This window comes from Metopolophium dirhodum, chromosome 2, assembly GCF_019925205.1.
Source record: "Metopolophium dirhodum isolate CAU chromosome 2, ASM1992520v1, whole genome shotgun sequence".
Lineage (NCBI taxonomy): Eukaryota > Metazoa > Arthropoda > Insecta > Hemiptera > Aphididae > Metopolophium > Metopolophium dirhodum.
Genome location: NC_083561.1, coordinates 20682363 through 20699145, shown reverse-complemented (window position 1 = coordinate 20699145; position 16783 = coordinate 20682363). Strand labels below are relative to the sequence as shown.

At 28.3% G+C, this 16783-nt stretch overlaps 1 long non-coding RNA gene across 1 annotated transcript; it reads left to right on the top strand.

The window, feature by feature from the left end:
- Nucleotides 1–14876: 14876 nt before the first annotated feature.
- On the top strand, nt 14877–15656 carry LOC132938368 (uncharacterized). Its single transcript, XR_009663904.1, has 3 exons — nt 14877–15014; nt 15262–15442; nt 15516–15656. It is a non-coding gene; the product is annotated as an uncharacterized LOC132938368 (long non-coding RNA).
- Nucleotides 15657–16783: the final 1127 nt, after the last annotated feature.

Below are 16783 nucleotides of genomic sequence, written 5' to 3'. Positions count from 1 at the left end.
ATAATTCAAAGGAAGAATTTGAACGTTTTCAATGTATCGCCAAAGACTACAGTTTGAATATCCTATAATTAAATATACAGCGTTTTTACTGTATTTTTCATTTAAAATAGTAAATATACCTACATTTTATAATCAAAGGTACCTACCTACCTACCTACTTTATACTTACGCCATACGAAATAAAATGTAATTAAAGACACGCGGTATATTAAATAATACTGCGGCGTCGGGTTACTATAAAAGTGATTTTGTAAAAAATTAGTGAACACATTTTGAATATCGTGATGAAAACTCGTTTTGTGAAGTAATTATTAGTCTATACTAATAATTGGTTTTAATTTATAACCAAGGAATTATACAGTTAATTAATTAAATACGACACTATCGTGAGTTTTTTTTTGTCCGAGACTATTTATTTAAGGAAAAATTTAATATTTAATTAACTTTTTATTTCAAGCGTAAATTAATTAATTATTGAAGCATGAAAAAAAAAAAAAATGAAAATTATAACATCATTAAGATCATATGATATATAAACGCGTTAAGGACATCATTGAAACTGCAAATAACAAACGATTTAATAATGTTTTACATTATCGAGTACAAAATACGGAAGTAAGTGTACCTAGTCAAAATAAATAAAACCAATTTGTATTATTTAGTTTAAGATGTTTTATGATAATCCGATAAAAAATTCATACATACCTACGTACTAAGTTATCGTGAAATACTGGCAGTGGCGTACGAGAGGTAGGCTTCTAAGATTCTGGCACCCCCTGAAATTTCTTTCTTTTACAAAAAAATCTTATTTAATAAGAAGATATTTTATAAAATCCTATTTAATAATCTATTTTAATAATTTCAATACACAGAGTCGATCAATAATTGTTGATCATTTTTAATAGATATAAAATGTATTGTTAAATGTGACAAAGGCGTCGATTATCATAGTTTCAGTTTTTTGGTTGATTTAGAACATTGCTAATCGATGTATCATCATATGTCATCGTTCATCGATTATTACCAAGTATATTACGACCAGAAGAGGTTCTACAGATGACTAGGTGTCCAGGTTAACCACTCGAGTGTTCTAAATGTAGATTAAATTTGAAACTAACTATAATTTTTATAACCAATTATATAAAAACTGTTTAGAAAAAAATAATGTAAATTATTTACTCAGGTAAAACCCTAACCGAACTAAAATCCTGCATACGCTACTGAATACTGTAATACTATTTTGGTGTTCATTAATATTATATATTTTAACCATTGATTTAAACGTATGCTTAATCAATATGGTTGAAGGTAGAATAAAGTTCAGTTGTCTGCAGCATTGAAAACTTTGTCTTTTGAATAACTATTTGCAAACGTTTTATTTTTTTTTAAATTCAGTTTTTTTTATTATGCCATCTGTTACATTATACTAGACGATAAGCTTAATTGATAAAATAATGAAATAATGACATGTAAATATAGAGTGAAGTGTACTTCCCAGTGGGGGTACTTTGTCGTAAAAATAAAAATAGGTATCAACATCGTGGCGATCGTTATTACTTATTAATTATTATGTTCACATAATCTCATTTGTATTGCAAACAATTTTGATTAAAACGCCCTTATCTAATTATTTACCATTTTTTTTTTATTATTATTATTAATGAGATATTAACAATGAGATTATAATATCATGACAATCATATAAAAATATCATTGATAGTAATTAGACATTATTTAACATTAAAGGTTGATATAGTGGTGGGATAATAATTTTCTTATCAAATCTATATTGAAAGAAAAAAAGGATCAATAAATATTTTAGACTCTGAGCAGAGTGATGAATGTATTAATTTTACAATGATGTCTGAGGTTTTTTTTAAGTCTTGAGTCTGTAAACACCATTTACCTTTAAGAATAGTAAAAGTACTTCAATATTTAACTTTCTTCTACTCTTGAAGTTCCTAGTTGGTATTTCAAGGGGTCAAAAGTAAAAGATTACTATTATTCTAAATAATTGAAAAATAATAAAAATAATGGGAAAATAGGAATTTAATTTTCATAAAACTTATTTTGATGAATCTATTTTGTTATAATTCAAAATTTAATAACCGTAGATACTTGAAATTTTCAGAAAATGTTTGTATTAAAATCGGGTTGTCTATATAGAAAGGCTGGCGGTGCTTGAGGAAAATCGGGAGTTTCTTATAGAAAAGTTGGTGGTGCTGGAATTTAATTTAATTTTTTTTTATTGAAGTAAACAAATGGAAGCGAAAATCGGTTAGAAAAAAAAGCTCTATCCTGTCAAAAACATATCTATTTGAAAAATAATAAAAATATAAAATACCTTATGTCTATTAATAGCTCAAAAAGCATAGAAATATTTTTAAAATGTTATCATAATATGTATAAAAAGCTAATATAAAAATGTATGGAACATTTCAAGAATCTACAGTTATTTGTTTTTGAGTTGCCCCCAAAAAAATTGTCGAAAACTTATTTCGTGTGAAAATTCTAGTAAGTTCTAGTGAAAATTTATCTATTTTATAATTTTAAACCTAATCAGAGACCACCATCAAAGAAGAAAATTGAAACATTTTTTCTACTATAAATCGTGTTTATGTACAAAAAAAAACACGCATACGTGTCAATGTAGAATTTATACATTCATTGCTCCGCTCAAAATTTAAAGTATATAATAACGTTTAAAAAACTTATCTATATTAATAAAGAATATCGAATAACTATTATTTTATTGTTATTGGTTTAATGTAATAAAATTATATTATAAACTAATAAGTAATAACCAATCAGAGTGTTGCTACTAATTTACCTTTTATGTAGTGATTCTATTGAAAAACAAGCCGTCTTGTATCCATCAATCATCAACATTCACGGTACGCAAATCAGAACGTTCAGTCACTTAACTCGTCTGTTTGTTATTGGTCATTAATGATACACACCTATAACACCTAGCCGAGTGTAGGAAAAAAGATTCCTCAAGGACAAGTTTAGTAAAGCTAGATTCTTTTATTCAATTTTTATTTTATGAATTAAACAATAATTATTAGAATATGTATAATGATTTTATACTGATTACAATAGTATTGCTTCGCTTTTAAATCTTAATTACTTTTGTTTCGTCAAATTTATCATTTCGTCCGAAACCAATGATTTGAGCATAGTGTCCATGTTTTACAATTGATATTGTTCAAGGTTCTTACGTCCACGCGCTGTTTCCTCAGGAATGTTTTATATTTAATTGATATTGCCTAAGCTAAAAAAATTTATTGTGTACATTATTGTTTTACTATTGTTGAATTTGTTAGCAACGTAGGTACATGGGCCGGTCTTATTCTACGTATATTTTTCCCTATTATCATAAAGTAGGATGTCGATGTCCAATACTCTGATGTGTGATGATAAAGGAGAGTACTGATGAGTAGTTATAATGATATTATGTGGTCGTTCTTAAGACCAACAAGTATATTAGTATTATTTCGATATTGTTTATTTTATTTTATTACATGATTATGAGGAGGTCGGAATTGAGACGCTTCGATAGCAAAAATCCTAAACTGACCACTGTGCTTTTATCAGAGCAATTTTAATTTGTATTCTGTATGTATTTTGTATTCGTGGTGGTATTAATCGAAAGAATATATTATAAAATGTGAGTAGTAAGTATTCGTTCCATTCTAACTGCTTATTTCGTTGTGTCAACTGCAACTCTAATCAATTGTGATACCTACAATATTGTAGCCTGATTTGGATTTTTCTTTTACCACCATCAGAATGAGGCCTACGACGTTCAAACATTGGACTTGTAGGATTTCAATTGTACTGTATCGTTGTTGTTTTTAGTCACACACTGACGTTTTTAAGCACAATTACGTTTATTTTGAGTGTATCACGTTCGGTTCGTGGAAACGTCACTTTTTCTAATTTCCATATTAATACGCCACCCAAATCGTACCATATAATATTATATAATCGCATAATATTATATTGGACATCAGCAATAGGTATATACGTCGTCGCATATTATATATGTATTTGAAACTAATATTTTAAGTAATAACATGCGGTGCAGTGGCAGTTTCCAATAATTATTCGAGTTGACGTGATGGGTCAGTCACATAATATCTAGTTTCATTTGGTACCTACCTCTACCGTCGGAAATATTACTGCACGAACAGCAATAAACATGATGCCAAAATGTCGGTGGGTCCTCGATTATTACAGCAGTCGAGAGTTTGTGACATATTCTATGAAGGTACATCTAAATGCAAATTGAACTGAACGCGGACGTGATAGTTTGAAATTATTTGTGTTATTACAAATACATACCTAACTAATATTAATAGAAATAATTAAAATTGGTTTAAAGTTTAAATATATTATTTATATTTAAACTTTAAACAAACAAAAAATAACATTGAGTAAGTATTATTGGTACCTACATAAAATATTGTTTTTTTTTTATAAACTTAATTTTTGAGATAACACTTCAAACATCAATTACGTTATTGTTTTTATTGAAATATACTTGGGTTCGAGTAAATTAATTCTGTAATCTTTAATTGGTTTGAGAATAATAGTTACATCATTATAATTGGGTAGGTAGTTATTTAACGATTTTGTTCATCATAAATGCATTTATTTATTTTGAGATTTTTGGGATTTTGAGTTATACACTTACATTTCATGCAATCCTAATTGTTGGATGATTATAGTGACTATACAATATATTATAATGCCCATCGTTATTCTAAAATTAATTGTTATACCTAATCATTAGTTTTTATTACATATTATACTATTTAACTTTAGCCACTCACGATTTTATTCGAATAATTTATATAGTTGGTTAATACAATTTTTAACGCATATACAACAATTATTATTTGTAATTTTTTAAAGTGTAATAACATAACAAGAATAGTAATTTATTTAAAAAATACTACACTATATTATGGTCCATACTTCAGACGTTGTAGACCATATAATAGTTACAAAATTTTATAATACTAAACAATTTTAAGCAAAACAAACTACCTACTTATATATATACATTAAGATGGACTAAATTTCGTTAAGAAACAATTGTATACGTACAACAATGAGATGTATGGATCGCACCACGGACGGTGTTTACAAAAGTATATTACAATATTAGCACACCGACTAAAACTTGTGAAAATATCTATGTAGGTATACCTATATAGCGAAAATGTAAAAGTTTCAAAAATGTTTGATGTGACTAATGATAGCCGTCAGACAACGGTGGGCGGTGAACTATGTGTGTTTAGCCTGCTCAGCTTGTTCAGCTCCTGTCTTTATCTGATTATAGCAAAAACATTTTTCTTCAGATTTAATGCATGCATATACATGTGTGCACACATATCGTTTGGTATTAGAGAACACATTTATTACAGTTGACATTTTCCTTGCCGTTCAAAATGCACATTTATAGTTTTCGATCATAATATTATTTCCATACAACCGCGCACACATTATGTTATTATGTAGGTACGATTTTTCGTTGCCACAATGACACCTTCACGTTTTATTCTTGAAAATAGTTTATGCGTTTGAGTGAGTGTAATTGACAATTATGTATAAATTGCATTGTTGTTCGAATAACAATAATCACGATAATGCAAATCATGCAAACCTTTATGTTCAGAATTATTGTAAAATAATGTATTACAAAATCGTTTAAATTTCGATTTAAATCTTAGATCACTATTATTTATGATTGTTAGTAGAAAGTCAATAGAAATAAAATATAATGTTTACTGTCGTTATTATTTTATGATTTAAAATATATACAAAATGACCAATTATGTTAAGTTTTATAAAAAATATATTATTATGACTAATAAGAACTCTTTGTCGATACCTTTTCGCTTTATAGAGTCAGCACATTTTGGGCCACCCTGAAGCGTTATAATATTATTAGAATGGTACAACATCAAGCATATAATATAAGTTGAAATTGAGTTTAACATATAAACATTATTTTTGTTATTTTGGTTTACTTATAACCTGTATCTAATCTTAATGTGGGCTATTACCATCGCTGTTGAAGCCTTAAAAAATTAATAATAGATAATAAAAAAACATACATTATGGTCTTCAGTTATACAGCCATATTGGAGTGTATATTATAATAAACAAGAATTAATGTACCTAGTTAAATTTATATACATTATACAAGTATACTTCACATCAGAAATGAATTTTTTCGAATATGGTCAAACAAAATTTCTCAAAACAATTTTAATTTTATCAAAATACTAATACTCATATTGTTGATTTGTTTGCTATAATTAACTATTTCAATTTGAAGTACATTTTACAATTTTAGGTTAGGAACGAGTCAGAAGAATTATATTATATAATATTGTTAATAACAGTCATCTAAAATATAAAATAATAATACAAATATCAGATGGGTTCTAATGGTTTTTTTTAATTAATGACTCGACTGGTAAAGTTATTAAAGTTCAAAGGTTAGGTACTTTTGGGTTTTAAAACATACATAATGACTTGGGGTATTATTGCATCAAGTTATATGTGGATAAAAGTATAAAGTATACAACCCCACAAATAGAATAAATTCTAGTACCTAGGTACTTATATAATATTATCCATTAGCAAATGAATAATTTAAAATTTATAAAACCAATTTTAGATTCTATAATTGTAATTGTGCATATTAAACGGTCTGTAGTAAGTAGGTACTTCATTTTTCTTTCAAATTTCAAGGCATTCCTGTTCCATAAATCCATTATTGGTGTTGAATAAAACGGGTAATCGTATCTCTAAAAATATATATACAAGGACAATTGAGATTATTCGTAATACATAATTTAGTAACGCCCTCCGAATGAAAAATATCACGTCCGTCAGCTTAAATTCAAATCTTTAGTTTATAAAGTTTATAGATGCTTTTTCATTTGTCAAAATTTCAGCGGGATTAAATACCAATATAAACAACTATAATATATGTATAATATACTATTTTATAAGCAGGTATCTGGCGGGTTACACAGTTATTTATTACAGCCAATATTATAATTAAATAATTTATAGAAATCTGCAGGTACGCATATTTATGATATTTTGTATGTCCCTTATATATATCACTGGCTATTATATCGGAAAAAAATGAATGTACAACACTATATAAAAATATGCGTATTCTTGTACCAATAATTATAATAATATTATTAGCGACATCATTCTGAACGAGTAATTCAATAATATAAGATATATATGCTAAAAGTTGTATATACCTCAAAACACGTCCTATGTAACTATATAATATTATATTATTCAGAGTAAAAATATTTTTACTCTTTTTTAATGTTTTTCTATACAATACATCTCTGAAATAAAATGTAGGTGCCTACATTGTCATTAGATGTATAATAAAATAAAAATTGAAGTTTGTTGATAATAATAACAATATGTTACACGACATGCGTGATGCGTCTAAATCGATGATTTTCAGAATAATTTAATTTCCATTTCCTTGTAATTTCCGAGTATTCTAGGTATGCATAACGAATCAACTTTTTAACCATAAACAAAGTATACATTTAAGCTATTTTTTAAACAACATCTAACTATGCATACTATGCATACTTTATACTATTTAAATTATTTATTTCTCTATTCACATTTTTATCAAGTCAAAATATAGGTCTACAGTTTAAATTAAAATGCAAATTTCATTCACATTTTAAAACAAAATGTTCTATACAAGTCAAAAAAGTTTTACATCTTGATATTTTTTTATACTCAACATCGCAAGTTTGAATTTGAATAGTATTTCAATAGAATCTATACTAAAAAGATAAAAGTTAATTTCAGTAATGGTGTTTAACAATGTAGACAGTAAAATTAAATTTATGTCAGACATATTTATATTTAAAGCGCACTAATTATACGTTACTTACACTTATACTGCTTACTTATGTATTTTTAATTCAAATTTACGTTTTAAAATATTTCTTATTGAGTTTCTTTGTTTTTTATCAGATAATTAAAAAGTTTCATTAAAATACATTATTATTATATGATTCCGTCCTTGTATCACTTATTTCGTAGTTAAATAATTAACTCCTTGATATTTATTGTTTTTTTATTATTAATACTCATTTTATATATATATATATACATGTTGCACTCGTTTATAATTTATTTTTTATTTTTTTGTACGTACTTCAGGCATCAAAGAATACCAGCGTGTATGTTTTTTTCTCCAACGAAATGGATTCAACTTAGCAGTTTTCAAAACAATATAATATCAGATTAATTTTCTCACAGCAGTTCTATAATTTGACGTTATTTGAACTAACTTTTAAGAGCTCTTGATAAAGCTGATCAAGATTAATGAGACAGTGTACAAAGTTCGTATAGTACATTTTCTTAACTGACTTTTATCACTAATGGTGCTCGTTTTTAGTTAATAGAAGTTCAATTTTCAAGTTTAATACATTTTATCTTGTTAACATAAAATGCATTACAGATTTCTGTCAATGCGGTAATTCATCACTTTTTTGATAATTTACGAAACCGCAAAGGTTATATGTTTGAAAGATTAAACCCATTCTATTTAATTGTAATCATCAGAATTGCCTTATCGTTTAGTTTTAACCTTGTCTTAGGACCTGAGTATATGATAGGTACCGTTCTATTATATATAATAACGTCAAGTGCTAAATCTACATTTTTAGTATAGGTATCTACGTGTAAAAATGGCAAAATGATTTTCTATATTATAGTATTTATGATTTGACAAAAACAGTTGTATAAAATTATAATAGGTATATTATATTGAATATATAAAATCTTAATTTTTTATTAGACTTTTTCCGGTGCTGTTTTATAAAAATATGTTGTTGGAATTAATCTATTGATTATTTGTTTATCAATGATTTTATCATGATTGGCATAATAATTTGTACTATACCAACCTAATAACCGTTTGAGTTATTATTTTTTATTTGATAGTTATGGTTTATCGACTAATCATCCCATTCATCAACTATGGAATATTAATTATTGTTTATATTATTATCATTTATCTGGATATTAATTGAGTAGGTATACGAGTATTATACATAATAGTGCGTTTATATTTTAACGTTCAAATAGAATAAAGTGAAACTCGACGATTTTTTTTTATTATTATTATATTGTATTAAGTTCGTTATGCGACTTGCATAGTTATATATAATATACCATTCGAATGCATAAGAGAGATGAAGACATTCGCGTAGCATTTTTATAGGCATTTAAGTACCTATATGGCTATATACCGACTACCGTTGCTAAACTTTTAATTCCATTGATTATGATGCAGTATAATACTTATAACATATAACATAATATTGCTTTTCACTTTGATGAGAGTAAAATTAATTAATATTTTGTTTGAAATTATTAATTAAAATAAATGCATCGGACACATGGGTATAATAATTAATGGGTATACCTACATAATTCAACCTAATTTTCCTCAAAAAATAAAAACGTTTTACATCTTGTTCATTCAGTAACACAATAATGTACCCATTATAACAATTTGTAAAATTGTGAACTGTATTGTAGGGGACGTGGTATAAAACTATAAACAATTAATTTGTTTTCTATTATTTTATTTTTTACCGTCGTAGATGTTCCACTTTGTTCCGGTTCTATGACATAATCTACTATTTATTTTTCTGATATTTTAAGATCACGTGCGAATGGTCTGAAATGTCTTCACTGTCTACAGTTACCATCAGTTCATATTTCAACTTAGAAATGTATTGAACAACTGTACAATGCGCATGCAAGCCACAGCCGGTGTCGAAAATCATCGCAAAACACTATACTGTAGCTTCTTCATATTATGTCTTGTGCTTGCAGTTTGTATAATTTACTAATTTTTCGTAATATTCAAAGAACAAGGGTGGACGGTTTTCATGTCTTCACTGCCAGTTGCCATGACCACTTCTCACTTCAACTTTGAAATTTATTGGACAACTGCATACTCCACATTACAGTCCACAGTGGCTGCAACAAATCATCGGGACACCACTGTCTCCTTGACAATATGTCTTGTACTTGCTTTATATCACACACACATACAACTATTGTAGCAATGTGTCTATTTTATGAATATAATTTCAACACGTAAGCCTTATAAATATTGATTGCAGTCATGAATAATAATTATTTATTCGTGTTTGTTACCTGTCGTATCCTTCACATGCTATTCATCTGCATTCAACCACAATTATTAGAGTGATAAATCTATTGTGAGTGCCTAAAGTAAGTTTATTACCAAGCCCAATAACCGAACGTTTCCATCTTTTTTAGTTTTTTTTTTCACCGTCGCCGCATCAGTATAGTAGTCAATAATGTCATTTTTTCATATTGTTTCCGCTTTTAAAAATTGCGCGTAGGTGTATTGCATTATAAATACAATAAATGAGATAATAGCCGTAGGTACGCATAGCCTGAGCTAAAATAATTTATTTAAAATCACTGAATGTCCGAGGAATAATAATATTTTAGCATTATGTATATTAAATTTACATGTAAATTTACCGACGTTTATACGCTATACGAATAAGCATCGAAAAATATCCGTTTATATAACGTCAGCCGTCGAAAAACCATTAAAAAACGATTTGTAATCGTACCAGCCCAGCTAAATAATTACCATAGTATAATACAGGAATATACTTCAGTAAATATAGCAAAATATTAAACCCGTTAGGCCGTTCGATCAGATTGTGTAGGGTTGGAAAACAATTGCGGACAACTATGGCTTGAGGCGGTACCCTCGTCACATTTACTCAAAATAAAAAAAATCTCGAATTTGTTTGTCTAACGTACAAACGTTTAAAACTTCCATTAATATTGTTGAAGAGTTCTGTCCTACATTTGCGTATATAAAATAAATATATGTGGCTTAAATAAAAACGTGCGTCCATCACTGCAGCAATGTGGAAAATGTGCCGAAGATGATATACAGGGAGATTATGTATGCTCACCCCAATTTTTTTTCCTTTGATAATGAATTTATTTAAATTCTAGTTTTCGAAATTTTTAAATATTATACCCATGTCTGTTGTAGTAATATAATATCGTCTGTGGATATTATATTATTTTCTAATTCTTGAATTGTTTTGTTATTGAACTGGACTGGAGGTGTTCAAAACATTTTAAAATAAAAAAATCCCCTTCCCTTTTTTAAGGTTTTTAAGGAATAATTTTTTTGTAAATTTTTATTTGATTGGTTTTAAGGTACAATAGCTGCGCAGTCTTATTTGGGATACCTGCTATATGTTTGCACAGATGTCCCATGGGAGGGGGGGGGGGATCGAAGATTTTCACAGTGTTTTTAGCGGTTTAGAAGTAGACGACCACGTGTGAAAAAATATGTTACGAAAAAAACAAATCATAATAATAATAATAATAATAATAATAATAATCGTAAATAAACGCCCACGCTGGCGCATATGAACACTATTAGTTTATATTATTATACGTATTAATATTATAGTATACGTGCGGGTATAATATTATTATTCACACACGGAGGTGCAGGCATAGAGGGAAATAAAATCACTTTTACACGTGTTTGTACCTCTATCTGTAACCTGTTCACGCCGGCCGTGATCACGTCCAAAAACATATAATAAAGTGATAAATATTATTCGTACCGACGACGGGGAAGAGAGAAAAATAAAAGAAACGGATATCGATACCGCGAGAGTGCTCGCGCGACGGGAGGTTTTAAAACGAACAATTATTCGATAATAACATATAATAATATAATAGTATAAAATAATATTAATAAAGTTACGTGATTTTTTTCCCGTTAGGCGTATAGCTGGTAATATAATAACTGCACCGACGTCCGTCTCAGCTATGGGGCGTGAGAGATATTATGTTATGCTGTCGAAATCAAACGATATCATTCTTATTTTATTTTTTTTATTCACATTATTTACACGGACGACTGATATCCAATTAATATTATATTGAGATATATTATCGAGTATATATTGTATTTTAGCGATAGATGTTTAATCTCACCTTACAACTTTTTTATTTTATCTAATAAAATAGGCATGCACCTACCTATAATATTGCTGTTAGATATTATTATTGGATATCTCCATACTGAGAATCCAGCTAAAGACAATTATTAGACAGTTTGTAAGTGTGAAGTCATGGAATAGAGGTAAGTACTTAATTATAATAATAATAATGAAATATAATATTGTCGCTTCCGGAGAAATAAGTTCAGAGTATTTCTAATACATTTTTTAAACATTTTTACTTTTTACTTTTATAAGTTCCGCGTGAGAGACGTAATTTTGCACCTTAAAGCCAAGAGCTATGATAAGGGAAAAAAATTAATATTTGTGGTAAAACATGATAAATTTTAAACTATGCCTATGAGTATTTTATCGTGGAACATTTTCAACTTCATATTTCTATCAGTTTTCGAGATAACATCTTGGCAGAACATGATAATAATTGTTCTCATATATCAATGATCATAGGAAATGTAACAAAATATGACATAAGCAATATTACTCACTTGACAGGTAGTTTCAAAATTTGTTTGTTGAGCAAAAAATCAAAAACAAACTAAACAACAATGAGAGATAAATTTTAGTTATATTGATTGTTTTTTTAATTTGTTATATTACAACTTAAAAGGTTAATAATATTATATTTTTATTGAAATTAACAGCTGAATATTGTGAAAAATTAAATTTTCAAAAGATGATAACTACATCTCTTAACGAACTTTATACCTACCTACTTATTTTTAACTAAAATAAAAAATGTAATCAACATAATGATTTAAATATGAATATAATCATATGAACAAAGTATAAATAAAAATAGACATTGGTTCAAAATTGAATGAATTATAATAAATTTGTAATAAACATATTATGCTTAAATTATTTTAAACGGCTGTGTTTTAAAATATTGCAGTTTTTTAGCATATCAGCTAAAAGCCCTCTGACACTGAATATTGCCGTTGAAATCAAATTATATCAATCTTATTTTATTTTTTTATTCACAGTATTTACACAGACAACCGATACCTAATCAAGATATTTAGATGTTATCAAATATATTGTATTTTCACAATGCATATATAATCTTCCCAAATTTTATATATTTTTTTTAAAACTTAATACCTACCATTGATAATACCTAGGTGGCTAGGTATATTGCTATTTAATACTACTGTTGGTGGAATAGTCGAACTGCACTTTTTACCTAAATCAAATAGTTGAACCACACTGAGTTTAGTGGCAAAAGGTAATGGTCAAAGTCCACTCATGTTCAAAAAAAGAATTTACAACAAAAATGTTCAAAAAATAAACTTATTTTAAATATTTTGAAAACACTTAATTTCTTTCCTGCTTAAAATGTAATCATTGGCATTATAATTAATATTATTTTAATTATATATGTATCATACATGTATACCTATGTTATATTATATTATATTTTAAAGAAATTATGTTTTGTAAAAATTTTAAGAAAGTGAATTATGACAGAATATTACAAATAAAACCTTAGACACATGTTTAAAATAATTTGTGAAAAGTGCAATGAATAAGATTTAATATTTATGCCAGTTTATAATATTTTTGTTAAAACCAGAGTGCAGTTCGACCATTACCTTATTTGAATCAAGTTCAATTCGGATGATACCGTATATCGGCTCCCGCTGGACGTTAATGAGTCCGTATCTGCTCCGGGTCGTTATTCCTTGCCGTCCGTTGAATGGCCGTATTGCGTCCGGTTTCGATAACGAATTTTTTGATAGCTAGTTAATTGCATATATTATATAGTTATATGAAATTACAAAATATTATCTAATGTTAGTTCTCGTTTTATTGCGAAGTGTAGTGCGTCTAAGCATATTTTATACACGTATATAAAGCTCCGCAGCATGAATATTAGGAAAAAAACTAACAACCATCAAAAGATTTGTAGTGTTATTCAGAAATTTAGGAACAGGGGGAACAGGGGGCCAAGTGTTACACGGGGCAATGTGTTACAATAGCCGTTACTTTTTGTACGATGTTGGTAACACTGTAATTTTTTGACCAAATTATCAGCTTCTATCATGGTCAATTAGTTATTGATAAGCCGACTCGAACACAAATACATGGAAACAGTTATTACCACTGAATAACTGTTGTTCTGTGTTATTACCACGGTTTAAGATATACAGGTTGCGTATTGGGAAAACAGATTAACACTGGGAGCGCTGTCCACGCCTATCGTACTGATGGTTAGGCGGATTCCCCCCTACGTGGAGTCAGGAAATTGTATGTACTTTCCCGACATTTCGCATATATTTTGCTTTAAGTAAAGTGTATTTGAATGTATTTGACAATATTAGTAGATATAACGTATACAGTTAGCTATAAAAGTGTATAAAGTTTCCAGAACTAATTTATTATAAAAAGTAAAATAACCAATATAAAACTATATCTATACATCCCGAATTGGATGGTACAAATTGTTTCCACCAGAGCGCGTTTTGTTAATCTGTTTCCCCAATCGAACTCCCATAGTTTGACGGGTGAACTATCTGACACAGCTGTTCCCAGTACTACTAGCGCACCCTGAGGACAAATTTATAGATTCAATAATACTAAATACTATAGGTATTATTGGTATCAAAAGCAGATAACCATGGTAAGTGGTTATGTGGTTATGATATTATATATATATATTTAACATATTTAAGCCACAACGATCGTTAGTGATTCTGGGCCGTCAGCTGTTTCAGATAGTTGGTTCACCAGTTACCATAAAGCACTATTCGTTATAGGCCGATCTTTAACCTGTATATTATCTTAAATCGTGGTTATTACACAAAACATGAATATTTTGATTTAAAAAAAAATTATTTTACATCTATGACTTATTAACTAATTCCCGTCAAGTTGTCACATAAGGTAAGTTTTTTAACTAATTTTCTTACACAATGTCTATTCAATGAAATTATGTTGGAATTTCTTTTGTATGTAAAATATTCAATGCGTTAAAACTAAAACAACTTAAAATGGCCCAGCAGGGCCAATTGTTACGGGGTAAACTCTTACACAATTCGATGTAACAGTTAACTCGACCACAATTTATAATCATAAGACCGTTTACCTACCTATCTTTGTGCCTATTTAATATGTTGTTATATATTTATAGGTGATTATCATGGTAAGAAATTACAAAAGAAAAACTAGTTTTGGTACAACACCACAAGTTATTTATGATAAATCAGTCCAAGAAATAATTTATGGTAAAATGAGCCTCCGTGATGCCGCTAAAAAATATAACATAAATGTCATGACATTACAACGTTACAACAAAATAATAACAGATCCTAGTATGTTAATTATATATTTATTATTTTCATTTTCATTAAACTGTAGGTAGTTCTTTGGTATATTTTTTTTTAGATTTAAAACTACCTGCTACTATTGGCTGGACAAAAAAAAACCGTATTCTCGACAGAACAAGAAGTAGAATTATCGGCGTATGTGAAACAGTTGTCTCGAATATATTTTGGGCTTACTGGTTGTGATCTAAGAAATTTGGCTTTTCAATATGGACAAGTAAATAATTGCAAAATGCCTAGTAGTTGGTATGATAATATTTGTGCTGGTGAAAATTGGGTGTATTCATTTTTGAAAAGAAATAATGATTTATCAGTGAGGACACCTCGTGCTACAAGCCTATAAGCAGAGCCACAAGCTTTAACAAACATAATGTTAAACAGTTTTTTGATAATTTATGCTCATTATATGATATTATTTAAACTAGTATGTTTTATTTACCAAAGAAAGTGTTTCTAATGGACTGATTATATTTTTAACTAATTATTTACCTAATTTAATAATTAAGTTTACTTAAGAGATAATGTGATATAAATTCTAGTATCTAGTTGTTATTATTTGATTAAAAAAAATGTTTTTAGTTTACAATAGTTAGTCATTATTCTATTTAGTAGTCATTATAAATTATTTATATACATTTACACCGGGGGCTGTAACACATCGCCCCACCATGAGGTAATGGGTTACATTTTTTTTTTAAACAATTTTTTTCACAGATAAAAATTATTTCCTAAGTTTTTAATGTCCAGTGATTTTAATCATTAGACGTAGATATATCTGAAACAGAAAAAAAGTGACATTTTTTTGTACTGGTTACGAAAAAAATCAATAATTACCAAAAGTGTATCATTTAGCCTCCCGTTCCCTATTGATCAATTTAAACAAGGAAAAATTACCAGAGCGGAATACGTAAAAAAAGTTTCCTTCAAGTTCAAACCACAAGTTCTTAATTTTTTACCTTACTTAAGTTCACATTATTTTTAAAACTCAAAAAAACAGTTTTAAGTCTATTAAACTCTTTTTAAAAGTCAACACAATTTTTTATTTTAAACGCCAACAACATTTTTAACCATGCTTACAGAGAATTTATTCCGTGGCCAGTCCTCAGCCTGTAAATGGGAAGGAAAATGTTGTTGATCGGGAGTCGAAAGTTCGGTACCACTGGCATCGGGTCGGAGCCAATACGGCTACCTTCAAATATCAAATGAAACGAGGGAGCCGAAACGGACAAACGGGAGCTGATGCGGATACCTCCAATTCGACAAAAATAAGTGCAATTTGACCTCACCCATTGTTGGTGCCACCAGACAGAGAATCTGACAAAAGACAAT